The sequence below is a fragment of the Sturnira hondurensis genome, unplaced genomic scaffold (genome assembly GCF_014824575.4).
Source record: "Sturnira hondurensis isolate 20B ecotype Veracruz unplaced genomic scaffold, ASM1482457v3 Scaffold0017338, whole genome shotgun sequence".
In the NCBI taxonomy this organism is placed as follows: domain Eukaryota; kingdom Metazoa; phylum Chordata; class Mammalia; order Chiroptera; family Phyllostomidae; genus Sturnira; species Sturnira hondurensis.
The window spans coordinates 1,784,070-1,794,384 of NW_028089969.1; the positions used below are offsets into that span (position 1 = coordinate 1,784,070).

The 10,315-nt window shown below is 40.2% G+C and overlaps 1 non-coding gene across 1 annotated transcript; it reads left to right on the plus strand.

The window, feature by feature from the left end:
- Nucleotides 1-8,879: 8,879 nt before the first annotated feature.
- Nucleotides 8,880-9,043, plus strand: LOC119001983 (U1 spliceosomal RNA). The gene has a single exon (XR_005069658.1). It is a non-coding gene; the product is annotated as a U1 spliceosomal RNA (small nuclear RNA).
- The last annotated feature ends 1,272 nt before the right edge of the window (nucleotides 9,044-10,315 follow it).

Here is a 10,315-nt window from a genome sequence, read left to right on the forward strand (position 1 = left end):
TGCATGGGACCCTCCCTACCTCCAGCATTGGGCTCCCATCCATGTGGGGTCTAAACCCCTACTGGGCCTCACATTTCCTGGTCCCACTAGTGCTCCCAACCATGTGGGGGACAGAGCCAGAGGCCCAGAACATCCAAATGCCAAAAGCCCAGTGAGAGACCTTGCACCAAGCTCCAAAGTCCCATACCAAAACCCACCCCTTCACCCTGTATCAAAACAGTGACATCCTTCAGCAATACAGAAGTCTGTAGTTCAGCGTTCCCCATCACATTTCAGCTCCAAACATCTCTCATGAGTCTAGGTGCACTGGCTTGAGTCCTCACAGCATCAGTTTCTCACCTCTGGAGCTGCCTTTACTCCAGCCATCAGCTCAACAGTGTGTCTGTGTGCTTGGCCAGGCAGGTCCCCCATAGCATTGCCAGTTCTGCCACTGTCTTCTACAAGCAGACCTCCAGGCAGACCTCCTGACTTCATGGCAGACTTCCCCTGTGTTTCTTGGCCCACTCCAATTTTAAATGCTTGGCTCTGAACTTCTGGCATGGCTGAATATCCAGATCTTCCTATGGGGCATTAGTGTCCACCATTTTTGTTGGTTTCTCAGTGTCTTTGACCCTCTTTTGGCTGCCGTCTTTAATCAGGGCAGGAATTTTCAGCTTTACACAGGCTGGGCATCCAGGGTGGCTGTCAGCACTGCTCCCCTGCTCCCCGCCCCCCCGCCTGCAACCCTCCCACCTCCTGTAGCTTATGCAGGTGCTGTATAATGTATAAGCAACTCCCTGGCTATGTCATGAGTCACTCTGCAGGTTTATAGTCTCATAGTCAGGTACACAATTTGCAGCTTCCACAGCTCCTCCCTTCAGAAAGACATGGGCTGTTAATCTGCCTTTGTTATTTAATGTGCCTTAAATGCTGTACTTTCCACTTTTGGGGTATTCTTCCCCAACCCACTGTGCCTTCTTACAGAATCTGGGAACCCAAATATTATTTTAAGGGGACCCATGCTCCGTACTCTGTTATAAGAGGGAAGTTCAAGGAATGGAATAACCTATCACCTGTGTACTGAAGGTTAAACTATTTTCACAATTGCCCTCTCTTTTAAAAAAATATTTATTTATTTATTTTTAGTGAGAGAAGAAAGAAGGGGGAAAGAGAGGGAAAGAGGGGGAACAAAACATCAATGTGTGGTTGCCTCTCACACCCCCCCAAATGGAGAGCTGGCCGGCAACCCAGGAATGCATGCTGACAGGGAATTGAACTGGCAAGCCTTTGGTTGACAGGCCAGCCAGCACTCAATCCACTGAGCCACACCAGCTGGAGGATGCCCTTTTTTTCTTTTAGCAGGGCCCTTAAAAGCTTTTGTATTCTGATTACAGTGTATAGATATTTGCAACTGATGAATTTATTGTTCATTAATTCAGTCTTTAGGCCAATACTAATCCTTTCTAACTTATTTCTAATTCTGTGGTTTGGTCTCTCCTGATACAGATTTCATTTTTCCTTAACAAGATTACTGATACTGTTCAAATGAAGCAGGGAAAGGATTAGGCCAAAACGACTGGCCTTTTAACCTGTATAAAACAAAGTCTTCCCAGAAAAATGCTCTCTAAAGGGGACTCATAATTTAAATCCAGAATAGATATTGCTATTTCAGAGGAGTCCCTAGAGCAGGTTACAGTTTGTTGTCTTATGGTCAATTCAGGATGACTGAGTGTTCCTGAAATTAACTCTGTTTTTGGATGCTGTTGTTTTCCTCGAGCACTTGTACAACTTGATACTATCTCCAAAGTAAAGGGCGAATCGCATAGTTTGTGGCTACCTCCTAATTTCTAATTGACCTTTGGGTAAGATGAGTTTTAATACTAAATTGTTCCACAGTTGCAGCTCTTAGAGAGGTGTTAAGTAAAAGAAACCAGAAGTCCTAGGATGTATATGTATCATACATTGTTGTATGGTTTTGATTTATTTTCAAGTGGTTTCTGTAGCCACTGATCCTATCTATCATCTGATTGTATCCATCTATCTATCTATTATCTATCTATGGATCTATCATCTTTATTATCTATATCTATTTCTGTCTCCATCTGTTTATCATATTTACCAATGTTTGTCTCTATCAGTATGTATCAGTGTGGTATCTCTTGCTCTATCTACCTACCTATTTCTATCTATCATCTCTATCAATCATCTATCTGCCTATCTATCTATTGATCATTTACGCTACTCACAAAACATAAGGGGAATTCACTCTACTTTCCCCTTAAAGAGAAAAGGCTATATTAAAAAAGAAAAGGTTACAATTTATATTCAAATAGATTTCTAAGAGAACATATTACTTTTTATTGAAGGTCATTGCTATGACTGACTTTTAAAAATTTATTTATTTATTTAATCTTTAGAGGGGAAAGCAAGGAAAGAGGGAGAGAAATAACAATGTATGGCTACCTCTCATGTGTCCCCGGATGGGAAGCAACCCAGGCATGTGCCCTGACTGGGAATCGAACCGTCTTCTGGTTCGCAGGCCTGNCTAAGAGAACATATTACTTTTTATTGAAGGTCATTGCTATGACCGACTAACTTTTAAAAATTTATTTATTTATTTAATCTTTAGAGGGGAAAGCAAGGAAAGAGGGAGAGAAATAACAATGTATGGCTACCTCTCATGTGTCCCCGGATGGGAAGCAACCCAGGCATGTGCCCTGACTGGGATCGAACCGTCTTCTGGTTCGCAGGCCTGCACTCAATCCATTGAGCTACACCAGCCAGGGCTCAACCTACCAATTTTTAATGTCAGCTGAGTGGCCTGTGTCTCAGCCCATGTGTCATGACTTTGGAAATGTACTCTTTGTGACTTCAAGAAAAGATGGCAGCCAAGTAGGTGGAAACTGAGCTTACTTGTTTGTACCCCTAGCACGGATTTTTTGCTGATCTTCTGACAAGTGACCTGAACAATCAATGGAATTCAGCTGATAGGAATCGTTGAAGCCAAGGAGTAGAGGATGCTTTGTACCATCCAGTCAGAGCTTTTACAAGTTGAGGGGAATTGTCCTGTGCAAGACGCCTGCAGCAGAGGAGAGATCAGATAGAAAGCATGGCTTAGTGGCTCCCTCCTTCCTCAAGGCAGGGCCCTGGTTCCACACAGGGAAAAGCCTAAACCCTAATTGGCTGAGACTTGGATGGATATACAAAGTCTGGGAGACTTAGGCTGCACACACACAGTGAGCAGCATGTCCATAGCTGCAGCGCCAAATGGGAGAGTTCCAGAGAGAAACTGTCTCCTGAAACTGTTGGAGGCACTGGCAGGCTGTGGACAGCCCTGACAGAGAGAGACTTTTTGCTTTTTGGGGAGGTGGAGCACACAGAGAACTGGACCGAGGCTCAGTGCTGCAGTGTGTGGGACATACAGAGACTTTTTTAAAAAAGGGAGCTGAGACATGGCAGGACAGGGACCCCATGCTCGTGCATTAAGCAGCTCTGCCAACAACAACAAAAAAAAAAACAGAGGGAAAGCACAGTTCATTCCCACTGAGTCCAGCTGCATAGGAAGAACAGAAAGTGGCACAATGAAGGGACCGTGGGACTTGACCCAGTGTGGCTGGTGATCAGGGGGCTGTGTAGAGCAGAGAATTTGGGTCTGAGTCTGCTGCAAAAGTAGCAGCAGTAGCTGGGGACTGGACAGACAGGAGCTCAACGCCTTAGATTCATTGCAGCAAGGCAAGCTCCCTCACAGGCAGGTGTACCCAATCTGCTACCTGCAGTATTGCAGGCTTTGCAGATCAGTGAGACCCAGCTCTGAGGCCCCTGCTCAGTGCATATATACAGGGGAAAGAGAAGCTCTAAAAGGGACCTTTCTGAATTTCTATCAGACACCATGAGCTAAGCTGTTTTCTCTGGCCCTGATCCACTAAAACCAGCAGAACAGAGATTAGAGACAGGTGTGGCAAGAAGTGTTCAGAGCCCCACCAAGCCTCAGCTCTTATACAGAGTTGCTGTCAGTAGCAAACAGGAAAGAGCTGACATTTTTACAGATTGGCCCCTCATAGGAAGTGGACAGCTAATTCGTCGGAAACCATACATTATTGGAAATAATCTGGGACAGACCAAGACATGTAGCAGGGAGGGTTGGGAAAACACTCCTATTATCTTCCCTGAAGACCGAACAGCGCCTCCCAGGAGTGAACCAGGGAATCCACCCTCCCAGTTGCACCAATGTCCCCCTCAGGAGACAGGTGGAGGTTGTACTTGCAGTGCTCTGGGACATTAGATGAACCACTCCTGGGCCCTGTGCTGATGGAAAATTGGCAGGGCAGAACAGGGAAGACCAGCTAGGCCTGAAGGAGACAGCTATAGACTGTGGATTGCTTGTAGCCTTGAATAGGTTTCCTGGGGCTAGACTGGGACACCATTTGACATTAGTAGGGCAAATCCAGAAAGAGTAGACAATGGTAAACACAAGACTCCACTGAGATGAATTTCACCTTGGTCTTCTTCATTATTTGCAATATTTTTTTCTTCAGCATAGCTTTTAACATTTTTCCTTTATCTTCAAGTTTTTTCCCATTTCACTATTTTTAAAAATTTTGGGTTATTTCATATCTCATATTTTAGTCCTCCCTCTCTTATTCCAGTATGCCTTCTTTCTCCCTCCTCCTATTTTTGTTTTAAATTTTATGTTTTCCCTTTTTATGCCTTGTCTCTATTTTGCAGTCTTACTATTTCTCCTTCCTCCAGCTTCTTAAAACCATTTTTCTTGCCACTAGTCATATTGTATTCTTTTTCCCTTTGTTATAATATCCTTATTCTCTCTCCACCATTATTGATCTTTGCTTGTTTGCTGTTGATATGGTGGTTGTTGTTGCATTTCTTCAGTTTTATGCCTGAATAGTGAATAGATATTCACTATTTTTGTATTCCATATCTTAAATTTTACTGTTCATCTCTCTTACTCCATTTTGCCTTCCTCCTGCCCTTTTCCTTTTTTCATTTTCAATTTTATTTTTTCACTCTCTTATCCTGTTTTTGTGTCTTACTCTTATTATTGCTTCTCCCTGTATCCTCTCAAAATCACCTATCTTTTAGATATTTCATAATCTTTTTTCTTTCTTTTTTCCTTGTTATTCTCTTTCCACATTTATTAATTGTTGCTCATTTGTCATTGATATTACAGTGATGGTTGTTTTCTTCAATTTTATTAATATGGTTCATTTTTATAAATATTTTTTCTTATTTTAACATTTTTATATTAATGTTTGAGTACATTTGTCTCCATTTTCCCATCACCACTTTCCCCAGCCTCATGCATCCCCAACTCCTACCCTCAGTTCTACCCCCGATTTTGGCTTTGTCCATGGATCCTTTATATATGCTCTTTGACGACCATTCCCTTTCTTTCCTTTTCTGATTATTTCCATCCCCTGTCCACACTGGTTACTGTCAGTTTGCTCTTAATTTCAGTGTCTCTGGTTATATTTTGCTTCCTTGTTATTTTTGTTAATCAGGTTCCACTTATAGGTGAGTTCATATGGTATTTGTCTTTCACCACCTGGCTTACTTCACTTAGCATAATGCTCTCCAGTTCCATCCATGCTATTGCAAAGGGTAGGAGTTCCCTCTTTCTTTCTGCTACATAGAATTCCATTGTGTATATGTACCATAGTTTTTGGATCCACTCATTTACTGATGGGCACTAGGTTGCTTCCAACTCTTGGCTGTTGTAAATTGTGCTGCTATGAACATTGGGGTCCATAGATTCTTTTGGATTGGTGTTTTAGGGTTCTTAGGATATAATCCTAGCAGTGAAATTGCTGGGTCAAAAGGCAGTTCCATTTTTAGTTTTTTGAGAAAATTCCATACTGTTTTCCATAGTGGTTGCACCAGTCTGCATTCCCATCAACAATGTATTAGGGTTCCCCTTTTCTCCACAGCCTTGCCAGCACTTATTGTTTGTTGATTTGTTTATGATGCAGTTTTAATTTGCATCTCTGTGATGGCTAGTGATGCAGAACATCTTTTCATATGTCTCTGGGCCCCTTGTATGTCCTCCTTGGAGAAGTGTCTATTCAGGTCCTTTTCCCATTTTTTAATTGGATTGTTTGTCTTTCTGGAGTGGAGTCATGTGAATTCTTTATATATTTTGGAGCTTAAGCCCTTGTCTGAGATATCATTGGCAAATATATTTTTCCATATGGTTGTTTCTATTTTCATTTTGCTGATGTTTTATTTAGATGTTCAGGAGGTTTTTATTTTGATGAAGTTCCATTTGTTTATTCTTTTCTTTATGTCCCTGACTCTAGGGGATGTATTGGTGAAAATAAGAATATCTGAGATTTTCCTGCCTTTATTTTCCTCTAGCACTTTTATGTTATCCCAACATATATTTAAGTCTTTTATCCATCTTGAATTTATTTTTGTGTGTGGTATAGGTTGATGGTTGAGTTTCATTGTTTTGTATGTAACTGTCCAGATCTCCCCAAACCATTTGTTGAAGAGGCTATTTTACTCCACTTTATGTTCCTGGCCTCTTTGTCAAATATTAATTGACAATAGAGACATGGGTTTATTTCTGGGCTCTCTATTATATTCCACTGATCTATATGTCTGATCCTATGCCAGTACCAGACCATTTTGATTATAGTGGCCTTGTAATATACTTTGATATCAGGTATTATGATCCCTCCTACTTTGTTCTTCTTTCTCAAGATTGCTGAGAATATTTGAGGTGATTTTTGTTTCCATATAAATTTTTGAAATATTTGTTCTAAATATGTGAAGTATGTCATTGGTATTTTAATAGGGTAGTCTTAGTTGCAGGCCTTTACTTTTATTTACTTGGAATATGTCTTTCTATTCCCTTCTTGCTTGTAATGTTTTTGTTGAGTAATCAGCTGCTAATCTTATTGGGGCTCCTTTGTATGTTACTTTCTGTTTTCCACTTGCTGCCTTTAAGATTCTTTTTTTTGCCTTTGAATTTTGCCATTTTAATTATAATGTGCCGTGGAGTGGGCCTCTTTGGGTTCCTCTTGATTGAGACCCTCTCTGCTTTTTGGACTTGTGTGGCATTTTCTCTCATCAAATTAGGGAAGTTTTCCATCATTACTTTTTCAAACAGGTTTTCTATTCTTTGCTTGTCTTCTTCTCCTGCTGGTATCCCTATTATATGGATATTATCTCATTTCATGTTGTCCTCCATTTCCCTTAATCCCTCTGTTCTTTTAAAGTCTTTTTTCCTTTCCTTACAGTTTTTGGGAATTTTCTTCTAATTTGTCCTCTAGCTCTCTGATTTGATCCTTTGCTTCATCAAGCCTGCTTTTGATTCCTTGTACTATGTTCTTTGACTCAGAAATTGTATTCTTCATTTTCTCTTGGCCCTTGTTGATTGTTTCCATGTCCTTCTTTATGCTAATATAGTTTGCAATAAAGTCCTCATAGTTTCCCTGTAGTTTTGGGTAATTCTCCCTGAGCTTGTTGAACTTTCTTATAACCATTGTATTGAACTCAATATCTGATAGTTGACTTGCCTCTTTTTTCTTCTATCATTCTTTCTGAGGATTCCTCTTTTCCTTTTGTTTGAGGTTTGTTTCTTTGTTTTCCCATTATTTGTGGGATTCTTCTTGTTTGCTTCTGCTTCCTAAATTGATCTGTTTTGACTTTCTGACTTTGTGGTGTGAACTGTGGTAGGAGGCCTGTGAGATTCAGTGGTGCAATCTCCTTGATCTCCTGAACTTGATGCTCTTTGGATGCCCTTTATGCTTTTTATGCTGGCTTTCTGGATGTTGTTGGGGTTTGATTATTGTTGATTATTTCTCTGGTTGGTCTGTTTCTACAGCTTGTTCACTGAGGTTCGTTGTGCCTACCACGTTGTGTGCTGTTGTGCAGGTGCATACAGGTTTTGCTGAAGCTGATTTTCCTGTAAGTCTGAAGTTATATGGCTTCTCTGTGGCTATTACTCAGTTGTTTGTTCCAGGAGGTTACTCCACAATTGAGTTGTAATTCCAGATTGGCCCTGGGAGTAGTTCAATGTGACTTCCATTCTCTCTTCCACCATCTTCTCCTATAAATAATTTTTTTAAACTTCATATTATACTCTTCCCTTTTCCTACTTCATTTTGACTTGTTTCCTCCCTTTTTAATTTACATTGTAAATTTCTTATCTTCTTTTCTTTACCTTGTTTTTATTCCCTACTCTTACTGTTTCCTTCCTCAACCCTCTCAAAATCATTTTTTTCTGTTAGTCATCTCATATTAATTTTTCCTTTCTTATAATAGTGAATATATTTTCATGTTTATTAATATTTGTTAATTTGCTGCTGATCTTTTGGTAGTGATTGGGGGGCGTTTTGTAGGTGTGGCTTTGGTTTTCTGTGTGGTTTTCTTTTGTTCTGGTAGAACCACTGTATCAGCATATATGACATGGTGGTTCATGTGACTCTAAGTATGACAGCTTGAGGGAAGAACCCACCAAGAGTGACCCAACAACCAAAACCCAGTTACAAGAGAGCCCATATAAATGGCATAAAGGGCATCAAAGAGCACGCAGCTCAGGAGATCAAGGAGATGGCATCCAGAGTTACACAGTTCTACCACATAAGGCCACCCCATAAAGACAGAGACTCAAAACAGATAAATTTAATACACAGAAACAAATAGGAAGAGTCACCTAATGTGGGGAGACAAAGAACCCTGAAACAAAAGGAAAGGAAAGGAAGAACCCCAGAGAGAGAGTGGTAAATAACATTGCAGCAAGCAATATGTCAGACATAGAATTCAACATAATGGTTATAATGATGCTCAAGGAACTCAGTGGTAACTACATGGAACTCTATGGGAGCTCCAGGAAATTTAGTGGGTACTATATCAACATGAATAAGGACATGAAATTATGAATACTTACCTGGCTGGGGAGATACTATGATCACAAAGGTGGTTTTCTCAGGGTGAGGTTCATCGATTGTACTATGGATGTGCTGACTGCTGAGAGTTCCCCAAATGTGGAAAACCCAACTGCATAACTTGCGTTAGTGGGGGGCCATGTTTGCATTCTCCCCTGGCAAAAATAAAAAAAGGAAAGAAATTAGAATTGGAGCCAGGAGGAAATGAAGAATCTAATATCTGAAATGAAGAATGTACTAGAAGGAAATAAAACAGGTTAGATTAAGCAGAGTGGAAAAAAAAAACACCCCGTCACAGCAACAGATTGAAAAAAAACCCTCCAAAAGAACAAAGGAAGTTTAAGGGTGCTTCAGGACAAAATGAAATGCAACAATATTTGCTTCATAGGGTTACCAGAAGGAGTGGAAAAGGATCAAGGAATACAAGACCTGTTTGAAAAATGACAGAAAACTTCCCTAACTTAGTGAGGGAAAAAGCCACACAAGTCTGGGAAACACAGAGGGTCCCAATCAAGATAATCCAAAGAGAACAACTCCAAGACACATAATAATTNGTCACAGCAACAGATTGAAAAAAAAACCTCCAAAAGAACAAAGGAAGTTTAAGGGCGCTTCAGGACAAAATGAAATGCAACAATATTTGCTTCATAGGGTTACCAGAAGGAGTGGAAAAGGATCAAGGAATACAAGACCTGTTTGAAAAATGACAGAAAACTTCCCTAACTTAGTGAGGGAAAAAGCCACACAAGTCTGGGAAACACAGAGGGTCCCAATCAAGATAATCCAAAGAGAACAACTCCAAGACACATAATAATTAAAATTTAAAGACAAGGAGAGAATCTTAAAAGCAGCAAGGGCAAAACAGCTAGTTACAAACAAGGGAGCCGTGATAAGGCTAGCAGCTGATTTCTCAACAGAAACATTAGAAGCCCAAAGAGAATGGCGAGAAATATTCCAAGTAATACAAAGCAAAGGCTTGCAGGCAAGACTCCTGTACTCCACAAGGCTATTATTTAAAATGGAAGATTAAATAAGGAGCTTCCCAGACATAAAAAAAGGCTAAAATAGTACATCTCCATCAAACCAGCATTGTAAGAGATGTTAAAAGGACTGCTTTAAGAGAATAAAGAAAAAAAGGGAGCGAGAGGAAATAGGTTCAAAGGGGAAAAGGGGCAACAGATAAATACTTATCAATAATAACCTTGAATGTAAGTGGATTATATCCTCTCTGATCAAAAGACATAGGGTAGCTGAATGGTTAAGAAAATATGACCCTCTTACATGTTGTCCTTAAGAGAGCCACCTCAGAACAAAAGATTCACACAGGCTGGAAGTAAAGGGATAGAAAAAAATATTCCAAGCAAATGGACATGTGCAAAAAACAAACAAACAAACAAAAAGCTGGGGTAGCAATACTTATATAAAACAAA